The sequence below is a fragment of the Anser anser genome (genome assembly GCF_964211835.1).
Source record: "Anser anser genome assembly, chromosome: 7".
Taxonomy (NCBI): Eukaryota; Metazoa; Chordata; class Aves; order Anseriformes; family Anatidae; genus Anser; species Anser anser.
The window spans coordinates 10,185,725-10,204,078 of record NC_139727.1 but is presented as its reverse complement, the minus strand read 5'-3'; the positions used below and the strand labels follow the sequence as shown (position 1 = coordinate 10,204,078).

The 18,354-nt window shown below is 38.1% G+C and overlaps 1 protein-coding gene across 9 annotated transcripts in view; it reads right to left on the bottom strand.

Annotated features, from left to right (window-relative positions):
• LOC310902950 (uncharacterized protein) overlaps positions 1-18,354 on the bottom strand; it is a 327,410-nt gene that overhangs the window by 116,534 nt on the left and 192,522 nt on the right. For 5 of the 9 annotated variants that reach the window (XR_014587148.1, XR_014587149.1, XR_014587151.1 and 2 more), the window contains 2 exons: positions 11,012-11,190; positions 4,928-5,243 (listed from right to left, as the gene is read on the bottom strand). The gene's annotated coding sequence lies outside the window, so the exon portion shown is untranslated. Of the gene's footprint in view, positions 1-4,927; positions 5,244-9,366; positions 10,978-11,011; positions 11,191-18,354 lie in introns of those variants that run through there. The other 4 variants (XR_014587150.1, XR_014587153.1, XR_014587154.1 and 1 more) reach the window with 2 other exon arrangements.

The window sequence follows — 18,354 nt, the reverse complement described above, 5'->3', positions numbered from 1 at the left end:
TAACATAATGAACAGTAAAGGACAAGAGTGACCAGCAGCTAATGAACTAATTTTTGTCCACACCCCAAAATTTATTTTGCATGTATCTTGGACATTTCTATAAAGGTCAACCAAAGCAACAAGTATTTCTCCACTGTAAATCTGGAGGTTCAGTTGAGCAATTAGTGGACAGAAAAACAAGTAAATGTGTAGAATGCTAATAGTCAAAAACTTCACTGAAAATCTCCAGAAGTCACTGTACCTTTTCTGTACTACAGACCAAACAAATTTCTCCAAACAACATTTAAGAAAATCCTCTCTGAACTAATACTTTAGTTATTTTTTTTTTTGTCAAAGAGCATTCTAATTAAGCATGCTCTCCCTTCAAAACACAGCCCTTTTATCTTTAGAAGGATAAAGGATGGAAGGATTTGAAGGAAGACAAATCAGCTTGGGTGACACACAGACTGATCCGTAACAGTCTTGATGTAACAATCCTGACGACATGAAAATGTTCCAGACCTTATCTAACTAATAGGCATTTTTTTACTTCTTTAAATGACAAATAAAGGTCTACTTAAAAATACTTATTGGGTGGATAACATATCATGCTGTGCACCTTTCTATTGAAACCACTCACTAGAGTAAATATAATTCACGGAGAAAAATATGTCAGTATGCTACAGACATTCAAGCAATATTAAGCGAGTTAACTGAAGTGCAGTCATAACCAAGAGATATTATTTCTACTACATATATAAATTTCAACCAAACCTTCCCAGGGAACGTTGCTCCCAAAGCTTCCATAACAATGTGATTCTATTTTGTTTCAGTAAACCATAATCCCCCCATGATACTCATGATAATCAGGTTAACAGGACAAATGGTGCCAATGGGCAATGCTTCTGGAACTACAACACAAACCATAAACCATATGAAGAAATAACTTTGACCAATACCAATGCTGAGCTCTCTAGGATCTATGGTTAAATCATGACGTGCTAGGTAGACGCACACAGAAACCACCTTTCAATTTCAGCAGATCACCACAGCTTCCCTGACGCCAGAAACTGGTTGGATCCCCAGAACTAACACTGCAGTATAATATGCAACTGTTTTTATTTTATGCAATGAAGGACAGAATGAATCACATAACTGGAACAAGCACTGGGCTCTACAGAGTCATCTCTCTATTTGCTATAAGAATTAAAGGGAGTTTTACCTCTTACTGAAGGAAAATAGGATCATAACAATGAATTATTTTGCAGTTTAGAGCCATGCCTTTCTCTGAAACTACAGAATACACCCATCTTCACAGTAAGGAAGTTTCCACACATTTACATTCCTTCATGCTTGAAAGAAACATCTCACTCTGCTATGCTGGCTTGCTCCTCAGTCATTAGGCCCTGACCATCATGGTAAATTGAACCACTGACTAAAAGGACTGCCCGTTGTAGTAAGCACAGGGCTTCTTCCACCAAAGAAAGCCACAGAAGAAAAGACAGGTTTTTATGTAGGGCACAGGATAAGAAACTTATTCTTTGCTGAGGTAAAATAGGCCTTTGAACTTCTTTGGTAAGCTGCATGTTCACAATGTTCAATAAAAATATTAAAGAACATCAATGCAAACAATAATCACCTGAGACTGTCGAGTGGTCTGGTACACATAATGTATGCTTATGTCCTCCATAGCACAGCAAATTCTTAAGGACCGTCCTCTTTGTTCTCATATTTTCCTCACAAGCTGTCAATTCATGAGCAAATGTAAGCCCCACATGTATTTAAGCATCCGGTGTTTTGAACCAGCAATAGGACTCCTGAATTTACCACTCTCTTTCTGCAGTGCTCATTAATATTCTGAGTTACTTCACAATTAACAGCTACTGCATGTGATTTATGGGGACATGAAAAAATGTGAAAAAATATTAACTTTATAAATAGCAAAATAAAATAGAAATGGCAGTAGATAATGTTTTGTCATATTTACAGAAAGTGAAAAAAAAAATCATGTCTTGAGGTTTTCTGATTATTTTTTCTTAAAAAAATCCCACAGATACGTGAAATATTTACATGTCTCCCTATAAGTAGTTTGCTAATAGGAAACCATTGTTCTTCTCCAGTTCCAGTCTAGAGAAGAGATACGGTCTATTAAACAGGTGATCTTGCTTGAAATACTACTGATGATGTATTAACCCAGTCAAGCTTTAGCAAAAATTATATGCAAGCAAAATTCCCACCTGCTTGGGCAGCAAGCAGTCAAACTTGTATGCTTTTTGAGATGATGACTTCCTGGTATTGTGACATTTAGATGCATTATTCATTGTATGGTCTAGCTGCCACCACCGTGATAAATTCAGTCACACCTTTCTCAAAGAGCTTTACACACATGTATATGCTTCTTACTGGTGTTCACATTGCAGATGCTATAAGCATTCCCTGTGTCTGATAGTTCTCAATAACCCCCACATCCAAGTTCTCAAATTCCTATTATGAATCTGTAAACACCTTCCTTACAGCTAGACTAATTTATAGGAGAAAAGTTCTTTTCTTCCAGGGCCTCCTATTTGTGACCACCACCAATCCCTGCTTTAGATCCATGACTACTGAATATCCAATTCAAGGTAGATTGAATGAAAGGCAAGAGAACCAAGAGCTGTAGATCATGTAAGGCAATCAAATTAGTTTCCCATGTGGAACTGTGGCTTAATTGTAATCTGCTACTTAGCAATCTGAGAGAGGTTGGATTGCATTTTCCACTTCTGCTGAGCTTGACCAATCTTTTACAGTAAAACATTTGGCTTTCAGGAAACTGTGCCTTCTGCAACTAAACCATTTTACTCTAAAGGGTATCTAGAGACTATTACACAAGCTCAGGTAACAGTGACAGATTTCAGTCTACTGTGGTTAAAACGTTTCACTGCAAACATGTTTTCAGACAGGATGCCAATATCTGTCATAATCAACTTCAAGCTCTTGCTGAGTAGCCTTCTTGCCTTGCCTAGTTCTCCTGAGGACTCGCTTAGACAGTTCTCACTAGAAAGGTTTTCCATTTAAACGCATCAACCCTTCCACTTTGAAGTAGCAGGTACTATATAAGAGAACACAGTAAGCAAGTTCAGTGGATGTACTCACGCCGCTTGGAGGCACTTGGTGTTTGCTTGCCTGTTGGTTTGAAGCTGTGCAACTGCGTAACAACAAAGCCTAAATTATCACTCCAATTGTATGTTTAAGAACAACATTCAGTCCAAGTAAGACATAGCAGACTGAATAATTAATTCCTTGTGCCATTCTGATGCTGGCAAACTTTGTGCCTCCACTAAATTATTTTCTTATATTATGATCTATCCCATGTTTTATTTTACATGATATATATATTTTAAAGGCCAGGTTACATTACAGAACCTAGTAGAATTGCTTAACATTTATCTCACTGCAGAAGAGCAGGATCTTTTACTGTCTTCTCAATTATTATTATTTTGCCTATAAAAATACATTATAAATTGAACAGGTTAGAGCTAGGAAATTTTTCATGTCTTTACAAGTCAAATAATAGAATAAGAGTTCACAGAGACATATGGAAGTATATCTTCTTTTATCCTGAGGCCCTTTAAAATAGAGAACATCCAATAGAACAATCAGGGAAGTCTTCACTTTCGACAGAGAGCTTTGAGGAAAACGCTGGATCCCTTTATGTATAGTGGCATGACTACTTTAATAACGGAAAGCTGTCTAGCTGATCTGAAGTTATACTGTGGACACACTCCTCTTTTTACAGCTATCCAGGGGAAGGTGCCATAAAATGCCTCCACAGGCCTAATTCTATGATGTGGATTTTGACAGAGATGCTGTTCAGAGTCATGAAAGCAAAAGCTCCATAAAATCTGAAGGAAACAGTGCAAATTGAATCTAAATGGGCCCCAGCACAGTAAAAACAAAAGCTTTTCTCAAAAAGCAAGCTGTCTTTTCAGTCCCTTCCAATAGTTTTTACTTGCATTTTACTATATCACTTTGCTGATCAAGCATTCTTAAAAAAAGCCAGTTGAATAGAGCAGGTTCCTATCCTCTAAAGATGAAACAATATAAGTTGCAAATTACTAAGCATCAGTTACCTGTCAGCAATTGTCTTTGCTATAATTATGGTATTTTGCCAGTAGCTTTTATTGGGGTAGGCTAGAATGTATTGCTCATCTGAGATAACTACTACACTTTCATGTAAACTTTTTGAGGCTTTTTGGCAGCTTTGGCTGTTCCAAAGGCATTAACAAATTAATACATCCATATACAGAACATTAAGGTTTCCCAGGTGTCCATTTAAAAGTATAACAATAGTGAAAACTGGACAATTCATGAAACTGTTTTTAGTCTTAATCTACCTTGGATGGTCTTGAAGTTTGTCTGCAATTACATCATTAAAGTGACTTAAAAAAAAAAAGAAAAAAGCAGCAAATAGCTTAAAGAAGAAAAGGACCCAAATCTGTCACCGTGTCACAAAAACATGACAGTATTATTAATAAAAGGTGATAATTCCAAGCACTGCATAAGGAGAGCAAAATGACTCCCATCCAACGGAGAAAACAAAATTAATGCCTTAATTCAACAGCATGTCTTGTGCGACCTCAGTATAAGTGTATGTACTGCTTTAGCATTTGCAGACAGTAGATGCCAAGCCTACTTGTCAGAAGACCATGCTTTCAGGGATGGTAATAAAAAAAAAAATTTTTGAAGAACTTACCAATTATTTGCACAGACCAATTTGAGAAGACGCACAATGTCAACATATGAAAGTCAAACTTATAAAGTATCATCACTACATCATTCTGAACAGCCCAAAAATGCTCAAAAGGCTTTCAAAAGCAAAAGCTACTTTTCAAAATACAAACAGAAAGGCTAACTTCTAAAATGAAGAGCAAACAATAAAAATAAGAGAACTTGTAAATGAAGATCTTACCGTGTTCTTGGTGGGTAAATCTTTTTTGGAGGGCTTGGCTTAAATCCAACTCAGTCACTTTCTGGGTTTTGGCAGACTGCATGGTCTTCCAAGCACCAGGAAAAGCCTCTTTGTCAGCTTGCACTTTTGGCAGGTTGTCTGTCCCCCATTCTCAGTGATCTCCACTGTGCTGCAAACTCTCCTGTCGCTTGGCTCCCCTTCCTGTCTGCCCTTGTGCTCTGGAAACTTCTCTCCCAGTGGCACGTACAATAGCTCCAAGAGCAGAAGTGTCTCCCTTCCTCTCCACGGAATCCCTCTTCACACAGTCATTTCTTTTCTGAAGAACATCAAAATAAATAAAATACATATCAAGCATCATGATACGGAAGAAACGTTTATTGAATACATTTTTCCTTATCTTTTTCCACATTTCTCCTCAACTCAGAAGTTCTTTTAAATTTCTATATAATTTAATTAGTTTGAAACAATTTTAATTCTTTAAATCACTAAAGCTCATTAAGATACATCAGTCAGTCAGAAAGTACAGAAACTGAAGATACTACAGTTCTTTGTGGACTGGTACTTTATTCCTTGCTAATAGCCAACTCACATAGAGAGGTGTGACAGGAAAGAAACTTAATCAATTAGCTAATTATCGGACCTCAAATTCTTCTACTGTATTTGCCACTGTTCTCAGTGTAAAGTGTTGTGCTCCTGTGTATTCCTGGAGAGATTAAACTGCACAGATGAACAGTGCATATAAGACAACAGTGTGTCACGGCAGTTACTTTTCTTCTTCCTCAGACCACTGCTGGTCCCTCAGAACTTGATTTAGCTTCTTTACATCTTAATTAAGCAAAGATATAGATGTGACATATATATACATTATTATTCAAAACTAGTCTGTCTGAGCACTGAAATGTCCACCACCAGTAGAATTGTTTCAGAATCCCAAACACCATATTGGTAGGGAATATGGATTTTGCACAGCAGCCGTGATCCACCGCTGACACTGAAGTTTTAGGAGGAAATGCTGTTCTTAAAAACGTTTTACTCAGATGTCCTCTGGAAACAAAGCTTATTCAGTCACTTGTCTATCATCTCTGCCTTGCTATTGCTGTTCTTACGGATTTTCTGAAGACCCATAAATGAACAGCTAAGAGATTCAAAGCAGTGCCCCAGATGAGGGTGAGGCAGGCTTGCTTTGGTCCTCAGAGTTTACTTGGCAGACATCAGCTAGCCAATTAACACACACATCCATTAGGACCAGCTGCAGAACTGCTGTCTCTCTGGTGGTGTTTGGAGTATTGTGGTTGGGGAGAAGGATTAAGAGGTAGAGATGGAAAAATCTGAAATTAAACAGGCTGCAAGATTGTTTCTTCTGAGTAACAACAGCATACACCAACTGCTGTTACTGAATAAGGCTGCTAACCTTATGCTATATCTAAGTGTTAATGTGTTTTTCATTTGAGAAATTTGGTTCATTAAGAACCCTGTCTTTGAGGCAGTAGTTATAACACAACCGCCTCAGGATGGAGGGAAGGTACAGTTCATGGAAGGATGTTCTGTGTTAATAGAGAAACTGGAAAGAATTGGAAAAAAGAATAGTCCATTTTCCTCAGACCTTATTACTTCTCAGGTGGAAGAAGGTCTTTAAAGCCTTTTCCCCTTTCTTACCGTTTTCTTCCTTTCTTAACATTGTTTTCGATTTTTAAGCTGTCAATTTACTTTTTCTCCCATTCCTAGAAACAGGGCTTCTGGCCTGGAGCCTCCAAAAATGTCTTCTAGTCATCTAACAGCTAAATAAATGACCAGATTTAGAATCCAATTACTTTTACCCATTACTTTTAGAAGATCTACAATACATATATAGGGACTTCTGTGGTCCCTTCCAGCTTCAACTGTTTTACGATTCTATGGTTGTAACATATAATCTTTATAATCCAAGAACTGAGACATTCTGTCTGCTGAGAAAAGAATGAATGCTGGCAGACCTAAACAAATCATTGGTTTTGCCGTTTCTGTTTAGGACCATGAACACTACTATTGAGGGATTTCCCCAGCACTGGAAGAAACAGAAGCCTGGCAGTAAGAAAGAAGTCAGTTACTCATCTTGCTTTTACATCCAGTCCTTGGGGTTTTCCAATTTGTCTCTCTTTTTGAAACCAAAGCATCTCACAGAAATTTGTTTTTGTAGGGGTGGTTGGCAGAAAGGATGGCTCAATTGAGATAAGCTGAGAAATCATGTACTGGATTTCACTACACACAAGCTCAGCACTTTATTAATACAAACTTATTTGGGGATCACTAACTATGCGATGACCAGAATCAGAATACTGATGACCACGGGCATCTTGTTCCCTACTGACGGTGCAGTTCTTTGAGCAGATTGTTGCATGACTGTCATTCACATCAAACATTGAAAAAACCTCTCCACTTTGGTATACACTCAGGAAGTTCATAACCTCCAGCGTAGGGCAAGCAATGAGAATTTGTTATGCACCAGGAGTTTTGATGAGGGAAAACGCAGTCTCTCTTCTCTTTTTCTCTGGATTAAGCTGAAAAAACCCCAGAGCTTTTCCATTGCTGTTTGTTTTTCTCTTAGAGGAGTCATTAAAACTGATTGCTCTGGCTGATTTACAGGAACTCAGGTTAAAACAATAAAGAACTAAAATGCTTACTGAGAGGATAATGCAATTTGCTTTGCTAGTTATATCGTTGCAGGTGGGCACAGCTCTAAGTCTGAACATTCCCACAAAAAATATCCTCAAAGCGTCATGTTAATAGACAATAGAAAACAGAACTGTTTTCACAGAAAGGATAATTCCTGGAGGCAGAATATTTGCTACTGAAATGAACTAAATTAACTTATTAAATTAACATTGTGTGACTTATGCAGATTCTACAGACTAACCCCTTCACCTCCAGTTACAATCTGTTTGCTACTCATAGGAAGAACAAACTAGATTAACCCTCTACCCTGTCAGATAATTTTGTTAATCAAATACTAAAAAAAAAGCCACGTGATCTGAGTTTTCATCCCAGTCCACAGCTGAATACAGATGTGCATCATTCCAATCCTTTTCAAAGTGGTAATACTTTATTATAAGTCAAAAACATACACATCTCTCCAACAAACACTCTAAAAAAATCCTTGTTATTTTTAAGCCAATGATCGAGCAATCAGCTAATATCCACTGCAAGTGTCTGATGGGAAGGTGGCAGAGAATACTCGGCCTGCTTGGCTAGAGCTGTGTGGCATGTGAGAAAGCTTTTAATTAAAACTGTACATTCAACACCTGACCATCCCCTTCACATATTCCTTGGGGAATACAACTCACTGCTTCCAAACATAGCTATTCCATCTTGCCCTTTTGGATAAGCTAGCCCTGATGAAACACAGAGCCTGATCATTCATAAGCCACTTTTCCTTAATATCTTGCACCAACTACTTTCCCAAGGTATGTTGTGTGAAAAGTGCTGGTGGGTACATTTTGATACCTTATGTTCTGTTTCTCTGGAGTCCAGTCCTGGGCTAATATTGTGCAAGTTTTCTTTAGCTGGAACACACGACTGCCCATGGCTGATAGAACGCACACACATTATTTATGCTAAGTACTCTTGGAGCCCTCCATTACTGCCATGACACGGGAACTATACTTGGATAAATGAATCACCCAATCTGAAACTAGGGTCACCCTGCTGCAGATACTTGGCGTAAGCATTCCCCTTCATTTGGTTATTACTGCTAAATCCTCAAAAGGGCAAAGGAAGACTTGAATGGACCACTCAGTGCTACACTTATTCAACTACAGCATTTCTGGCAGAAGGCTCTTTAACCACTCTTTAAAAACCTCCAGTGAATAAACTTCCCCTGCCTCTATATGTGATCTAGTCTAGTCCTTAACTATCTTTGTCATTAGAGCATTCTTTCTGCAAAGTTCCTCTTAAATCTGGTTTTGTTCCAATTTAAGCATGTTACTTTTTGTATCACAACTTGGACAGGAGAACAGTTTGTTCCCCTTCCTCTTTGCAGAAACTTTTAAAATACTTAAAGAATCAACTGTCTTTTCTTTGGGCTAAAATCCATCTCCTTCTGTTTTTCCTCACAGGCCAGTAGAGTTTCAAAGTGGATAAGAGAACAAGGCAGAGAATATGAGGTCACATTCTCTACCACTGCCTCAAATTTCATTCTGAGGAAGTTAAAGCAGAGTTAAAGGAGAGTCAAGACACTAACAGAATTTGAATTATACGCACAGCTGAAAGTTTCCTCTCCTTCAGCAGTTTTAGGAGTCTTACCAAACTAACAAAGCAGCTACCTTCAGCAAAGCAACAGAGTTCAGAAAAGCTACAGACAGCTAAGGCTACATCTGAAATAAACTCTGAAAGAGTAGCAGAAAAAGCTATTTTCATTCTTTTCCTGATCAGCTCTAAAGATTCACATTTACATAGTAGCAAACCTTTCTAGCTGAAGAGTTTCTCCTTACAACATAGAAGACATTTCCCAAGTCACCAGGGCTGCTGGGCTGACAACCTCAGCAATCAGTGAGTGCAGCTGAGGTCTCAGTGCATAGGAGAGTGTTAACACTTTCTCAGCCAGTTGTTAAGTAGATGCTCCAGGTACCTTGCACCAGCCCACCTGGTGATTATGAAGTCATCCTTGGTATTTCTGAGTGCTTTAAAAATCATCCTGGGTGTTCCCAATTGAGAAATCAAGCATAACAATATTGAGTATTTACAAACAAACGCATGAATATGGAACTTCAGTTTTTAAGAACAGCAGCTTTATCAACCATTGCAATGTGAAAGTTAGCTTGCTAGATTGCTTTGTTAGATTTGTGTTCATTTACTTTCTACGTATTAGGATTTTTACTGACAAACTCAGTACTTTGTATAGTACCCATCTCTCAGAAAGGAAAGCACAAATGGAAGCTGAGCCACACCTCTGACACTGAAGTTAAGCAGAGGCGGTTTGTTTAGCAGTATGGTCCGTCAGCATGAATTTGGACTGCATTCTTGCTCACAGAGAGCTGTATAATATGCAAGGCCCACTACAAATAGAGAATCTCATAATTATTGAGATAGTTCAATAAGTTAAGAAAGCAATCTCAAAATGAAGTCTGCAGTTGGATATACACAGACAGGCCCTGTAGGTTTCTATGCTAAGCATCCTGAGGAAGGAGACTATTATCACATGTTCAAAATCATCTAGAGGAAAAGGCACAGCTTCACAGCTTCTCACAGAGACTAAAAATGCTTGGCTGTATCTGCAGATAATACAAGCTAGAAACTCCATAGGTATTTTGGTGTTTTAATAGGTATTAGAAACTCCATGGGTATGGAAGTTAAAAAAAAAAAAAAAAAAAAATCAAACGCACACTATTTTCCCCTCCATAGGTTAGTAATGAGATAGTTTATATAGATTTTTTAAAAAAATCACTCTAATGGACATAGAACAGTAAACATGTAGGAAAGCTGCTAAACCTCATGAGAACCTTCCTGATAAATGGGCTTCCTTTAATCATATAGATAAGAAAACAGAGAATTTTATTTCATATCTAGCCTTTATGGAAAAATCCAGTGCATAATTCTAAGTACTACAATGATAGTGTTACAGAAAACATATTTATCCTTTATCCTTCCATCTCAATTTTGGTTACTATAATTTTTAAATGTATGACTGAAAAAAACCACTGTTTTATAATAGTGAAACTAGAAAAGATTAACAAAACCCAGCTTCTAAACCACAGGTCTCCAAATGACATACAGAATCTCTACTCCAGCTAACTGGGTGCACACTGCATCTCTGCTCCAGTTAGGGGACACTGAGGTAGAGAGCAAACAAACAATTTATTTAAGGTCACCCAGAGGCAGAGACAGCCATGATGCCCGAGTTTAAAGCTTGTGCTCCTTTGACTAGTAATATCAGTAACATTTACATCATTGCAGTCTGCTATCATGCCTGGTGACGCCCACTCTAATACCAGCACAGGCAATTTACATGGTCTGCAAAGGGCAAGCAGATTCATTCATTTCATCAGTATATACAATAGATAGAGTAAATAAAGTAACCATAAAATAAGTAGGAAGCAAAACAGTGGTTACCTTACATTCCACATTGGTCTTAAGTGTCTCACTTTATAACAAGTGTTTAATTCTGTTTATGAAATGTAAGACACGTTACTTTGAAGCCATATATGTCTGTCAGAGTGAATCCTTGATCTGCCCTTGATGGATGACATTGACAGACAGTTGGCATTTCAGAACAGTCTGTGCGGCACTTCCTGGTTGTACATGGGGAAGAAAAGAGGAAAAAAAAGAAAGTAATTATGATCACCAAAGACACAAAGTTCCTTCTGCCTTCATCCATATTCTATGAGCATTCCCCCTGCACCCTTCACCTTCCACATTATTAACGATGTATTTAAGAATGGAATAAAAACTAACGCTGAAGCCACTCATCTAAGGCAGACTGGAAATGTCAGGTTGAAATCACAGGTTGCAGCATGGAAATATAAAAGAACTCCTGGCCTTTACAATTTTTTGGTCTGATTTGTGAATGAAGTGTGGATACCTATGGGAGACATTCATTTTCCAAATGGCTTTGGGTAGCATATCTCTAAATAAATACATAAGCAAGCGCTTTCTCTCTTAAAACTTTGGTAGTTGTGTTCACATTATAATTGCTAAGTGATATTTGTGTTCAAAACAACACATTAATCACGAGAGACATGACCTTTAGAAAGATAACATTCTCACTCTATGTTTTTTTTTGTTTTTACCTTGGGACAAGATACTGCATAAGTTAAGTCAGGTCACAATACAAGTAGAAGAAAAGATAGATTCATTTAAATCATATCAGCTATAATTTCATGTAAGAAAAAATACAGTTATATGAAATTGTTTCTTCAATGTTCAGCAGTGTAGTGTTCTGTAATCTTCTGTTTTAATTACTAAATATCATTTTCACATGCTGATTTTACATCTAACCAATAGTATCTTTCCAATAAAGAATAATTTGATATTAGAAGGAAGGTAGAAACTCCAGCTGAAGTCAGAATACTTGAAATGGAAAAAAAGATTGTGTAAAAATAAAAACAATAACGACTTTTCAGGGCAGGGTTGTTTTTAATTTCTTCCCCCCCCCCCCTCTTTTTTTTCTTCAGTGTTGTTCAAAGTATTTTGCCTGGAGAAAAGAGAAGCAGCTTAAGCTAGAAAGACCACACCTTTCTAACAGACCCACAGAAAGTTGGCTCTGTTTTACTCCCTTTGAAAATCTCTATCGTAGAGGTCATTTAAATGAAAGTCATGATGAAAATGGCTGAAGAAAACATACACTCTCCTACACTTGCACACATGCATGAACACATCTACAATTTATCAAAACTGGCGAGAGAAGGGCTCAGAATCTGAAAAAGCGAAGTTTATCCTTAAGAACCATCCAAGCTTTCTGGTATGAACGGGCTTGGGTTTGTACCCTGGATTTGTGTATCCCATCCCCTGTAGTATAGTTATGTGACCTGCTGGAAATGAAATTGCATGTCATGAAATAGTGCACAACCCCATAAATAATTAGCGTTTCCATTTTCCAAAACAAATTGATAAAAATGATATTTACCTTAGTTATTTCAGCCTAAGAAGCTTTGCCAGACTTGTGATGTTAATTCAATCTTCTACGGTTGGAATGATAAAAAGAGAGATTTTTAAACTGAATCCCCTTGCCAGCATCAAGGGCAGGTTGGATTTATGTGAGTTACAAGAAGTTCAAAGTCAGCACAAATGCCTTTTAGGATACAACAAATATTGCAAGGATTATTATTATTACTTTTTAAGGAATCTACTCAAAGTAGCCATTCTTCTAATTCACTGAAAGGAAGAACGCCGTTTACAATACGCAGTGGCAGTTTCAGCCCATATATTTTAGCAGTCCTGAGTCAGGTGTCATTTGCAACAAAGGTATTCTGTATTTTGGTGGTAGCGATACACCTTTCCAGAGAATACACAGCTGAGTAGAAACCTCAGCGATCAAGTGATTCTGAAAGCAGATATTGTCCTTGCACTTGAAAACTGTAACTCGACAGCAGATATCCATCAGTGCTTCACAGTCCCACTTCAGCCTAGTTTAAGGTCAGACACTTCTGCAGAGAAATGTGAATTCACTTCACATGAATTAAAAATAAAAGCAAACCTTAGCAGATGGAGGTACAGATTCAGGCAGCATTCAACAAATGTTACTTTACAATACTGGCAGGAATCTTCAGCGACTCCTCTGAAACTTAAGGCCTGAGATCCTGTCAGGATTGCAAATGAAGTCAACCAAGCAAATTTGGCTGCTTGATAGAAAAGTGACAGTTGAAAACAAATGCAATTGTCAATTTTGGCCCAATGTTCGTTGTTGGAGACTGATGTATAAATTAGGGACAGAAGTGCTCAAAAGTCAAAACCATCCTACAAAGAATATCATAGTCATTCAGATGGAAGGAACCAGTCCCAGCTTATTTCAGTCCTGTTTGCTAGGAAAGAAATTCAAAGATTACCCAGATTAAACCTTATCAATTTGAGCTGTCTACATTTCTGTTAGTACCCTGAATTATTTTGGGACACAGACTAATGAGAATGATATGACCACTACAATTTGTTTTTTGTTTCGTACATTAACAAAGTTTGTAGGTGCTCCCAAAGAAGTTTGAGGACAAGTATAATAAGGCATGGATAATTTGGACACTAAGGGGCTTGCTGTTTGGTCACAATCGCATGTCTGGGCTGGAGTGAGAGACACAATGCAGATACATAAGAGTTGTCAGCTGCACAAAGATTTGGTTATGAGGCAACAAAGTACAGCCTGGAGTGTCTTAATATGATAATGAAATTGATCTGCGGCATCATAATAAGCAAGCAAACAAAACAACAAAAGATCTTTTCAAATCTGCAATCCAATCCAATCGTATGGTCATTTATAGCTGTCCAGATAGCTATTTCCATACACTAGCAGATCAGGCAGATTCATTCAGAACCCCAGAAATGCCACACACACCCACAGAAGAAAGAAAAAGAACGAAGGGAATGTATGGTGCAGCGCAGAAACGAGGCCTTTTATTCTGCTCCTGCTATTCTGGAAAGTGTCAGTACAAGTAGATGCTGAGAAGGTGCAGCAGGGTGTAATTCATGTTGTACATAAAGGAAGGATGATCTTCAGGTGGTTCAGCTGTTAGCATAGCTGGCCTGTTGGCTATTGTCTCCACCTGCTTTTCCCTTTCGAGAGTTTGCTATGTTAGCAGTGGCACTTAGCAGCACCTCTGCTTACCCACTCCATGTCATGGGCAGTGTAAGCGAGTCTCCAGGGAGGAGGTGACCAGTGCCATGAGTGGCCAAGCCTGGGAGGTACAGGGCACGCCAGGCTGTCCTTTGCCAGAGCTCTGACCTCCGCTGCTGGGGGGGTGCTGTTACCACACTGCAAAGAGGACCTAGAAAGAATAGCAACACTGGGAGTGTTGGTACTTGCCAAGGACTCAACATTTTGCAAGTCAGCAGGCCCCATGACAGAGCTGCACGCAACTGCTTGGCCAAAAGCTTTTAGATGCTCCAGCTTTTTGTGTGTTAAACTCATGTTAGAGCCCTCTGAGTGACTCTTTTCTCTTTTCGGAATAGCTTTTATTAGCTATTAGCTTAGACCATTTGCTTCATTTTGGAACTAACTGAATGTAATGTTCAAAAGTAATGTTCAAGCACACTGACAAAACTCAAGCAAAAAATCTCCACAAGCTCAATCACAAAACCTCCCAAGCTTGGTTAGCAGTATTTATAACAATCCACAAAATGGGTTTACTCATGTTCCTTGTAACCATCTATAATAAGTTTGTAACATCTATTTACCATTTATTAACTCCTAAATTACCATATGCAAATGGTCCCTTAATACAAATTGTTATTTAATCTTAATTAAGGATTTTATTTCTCGCCTTTTGTGAATTATTTGAATGACTCCATAAAGAAACAACTTATTAAGTGTTGTGTTTCTCGAAATAAATGGAGTGAAATATATTGCCTACATCTGCTGAAGGAACAGAAGCTGTGTCCCACCTCCTATTGCTCATAGTGCAGCAGCACGGTGCCGCATTACCTGTCGTGTGTCATGACAACCTTTCAATGAAAACTGATCTGATTTCCTCTCTCCTTTAGCTGCTGATTATTCCCCCTGGCCCAACTGAAGATGTTTCTTTAGGCTGTAAAGTTCAATTTGTACTATGGTATCTTTGGAATAATATTTCTTCTAATGACCACAAGCCTCAAATGGAAAATAAATACATAATTCCTTAAAGCTGTTTAAACTTTTGCAGTGAAGAAAATGAAAAATTTTTCAATGGTTCAAATTTCAGAATAAACATGGAGGAAATCTGTTCAAACATTTACATGCAAACACGTGTTCACATGTATTTTCATGACTGCAGTTTTCAATATGCTGGGCAGGTTTCTCAGCTGGTACAGCTCAGTAGAGTCCCAGTCTTTCAGTGCAAACAGTATCTATATGGGGGTACTTCGGTGGAACACAACCAGTTTAAACCAGCTGAGATTTTTTTCCTGGATTAGTTTCAAAACTGTCTTGAAGCTCGAAAGTGAAATTTATTAAATGTGGCTGAACTTGCTTTCATTTTAAGCTGCAGGTAAACTCTTCAAGTAATTTCAATGCAAATGCATAATTCAGCTCAGGTTCATTTGAAATGTGTGCACACAGACTAAGCATTTCTTTCGAATACTCAAACCAGATATATTTTCAGCTTCAAGTTCCATTGCAAACATTTCACACAGCTCAAATTCAAATCAAATTGCAAATTCAGATAACGTTAACCTATAATTTTAGCAAAGCAAACTCCAGAAATTGTACCTAGTCTTATCACACAGCTCTCTGGGTTTTATTTCTTAAAATATACAAAAAGACAACCCTCAAATTCACATTTAACACAACATTCTCAAGTATGCTAATTGTGATTAAGAACCTAATTTCTCCCGTGGAAATAAATCAAAGTACTCATAAAAAAACAAAGTATGGAAAAAAAATCAAAGATTTACCTTTCATCACTTTGCTTTTAGATTCTGTATGATTAGAAGTGGTTTGTGGAACATGCTTGAAAGGAAATGAGACATGGCCTGATACATATATCAGGTTAAAGGCTTTATTTTGTTTTGTTGGCCTAAAATAGGAAAATAGGATGCATCTTTTATCCTTCTTTTGGATTATTTTCAATATATGTATATTTATGGCACACAAGATTTTATTTTATTTTTTTAAAAACAGTGCAACACTTTGTAGAGGTGCACAGACAAGGTCTATCAGTTTCTAGTCTGTTTCTCTGTATGCAACAGAATATTATAACAAATCAGTAAGAACGAGAAACATGGAACTACAATTCTGCATTATTAAGCTTGGGTATTATGCATAAATTCTTGAGTGGGCAGTATTATGGTATGCAGTTTGAGAGGTTACTGGACTCAAAGAAGACAGTATCAGGATTGCTGAGAAAACAACACTGATTTAGCCATTCAGAGAAATGCAAAGAAAAAGAGAGGAAAATATCAAAAGTGAACCTGCTTATCAGACAAGATAGTCATGCTCTCTCTAATGGTGCATTAGAGATTTAAAACTCTAGATCCTCTTTATTTTTCTTCCCTGTGGCAGAAGAAAAAAGCTAAAACCAAAAGTTTCTCCTCTACTGGAAATGTAATGGAGGCTTACATTATTTTTTAATCATTCTGGTCTGTGATATTCTGGTCAAGTAACAAAGCCCTTCATTCCAAGAAGTTGCCTAGTTAACTATATCACTATGCTATTATTAATCCACAGTGTCAGACAAGCTTAAGTCTTCCACACCGAACCTTCAAGAGACCATTAATATGAGAAACTCATTCAGGAGCAGAAGTGAAAATACGCTGCCAATGCAATGTCCACAATGCAGTGCAGCCTGTGGGGGTAATCCCTTATAAAACACCAGCTGTTACAGACCAGTGTGCCACATCTCTCTGGAAACAGGTTGCTGTGAGCCTGACTTCGCGTTGGAAACGCCATCACCTCAACACCCGCTGGGGTCCGTAGCTTCAGCTCATTTGATGGCCTAGGCTCAGCAATCTAAAATGCTTCTGCAGCTTTCAGGTAGAGGATGCAGCATCCGACTGAGCGTGCTGGGCACAGGTATTACTGGCAACATGCTTCTTCACCAGAGACTGACTCATCAGCATAGGAGTCAGGGCTTTCCTGGGGACATTTCAAGAGAGGGGACTAACATTACAAACTTCATGACCTTTAACGCTCAGAAGAAGGGAATTTTAACCTCACTTTTGTAATAGAATATATTTAAGCAAAGAAGAAATTCTGGAATCTACTACAACAATGTTGACCTCGTCTACATGTGTGAAGAAATGATGAGTGGACAAAAAAGAAATAGCAGATAGAGATATAGCATGGTCACTACACTTAGTGGCTGTACTGTGTTCTTTGAGAAGATATTTTACAGTGTTGAGTGCAATATTTACATGCCTAAGTAGGTTACACCAGGCTAAAATAGAACTGCTCATTCATAACCTGAGAAAGGTGACACAGAAATCTCTGCCTGGGATTCAGTGATCTGTAATGGCAAGTAAGGTCAGCTAAGTAGCAAGCAGATAGTTTATGTTATATACCTATCTGTTAGGAATACACAAGGAATCTCTGGTTACAGAGAGGAAGTATAATCTTTTAGGTACACAGAAATTATGAATGAACAGGACCAGTAAGATAACATGCTTGCATGATTAAAAACTCCTCTTCAAGCATTTCTTCAGCTATACAGACCACCTAAATATGTATGAAATGGGAACAGAGCCAGTATTGCCTTCAGTCTAACTTGCACACTTAATTAACCCAAGAGTTCACAACTAAGTCCCACCATTATTTCTCTAGATCTTTGTAATCGTCTTAAAACAAACTAAAAAACAAGCAAGCAAACAAGCAATACTATAATTACATCTTCTAAAGGCTATGTCCCTACTGTCTGCTGATAGCACAATCCAGACCAGATTTCCATATCTGACCCTTTGTTGGCTAGCTTGACGGTTGACTGCCAGGACCGTCATGCAGGGTATCTGAAGGCTGTTCCTGATGGAGCTCTGTCTGTTTGGAAGGTGGGCAACAAGCAAAATTGTGCTGCAGCCACACCAAAAGCCTTTATATTTCCTAGCTCTTCTACATTTTAGAGACTTGCTACGAGTTAAAAGAGCATGAGAAGAGTATGGTGTGAGGTTCAGCAGCAGTTCAGATGTAGCAGCAATGATCTACATGCACCATGACACCTAACTCATTCCTTTAGTGCTGCTGCCAGCTTTCAAAAGGAGCAATGAAACACCCCTGGTTCCAAGCAATGAAAAGCTGTATAAAACCCAGTGCACGGTGAGCACCAAAGCACCCTCCAGGGGACCAG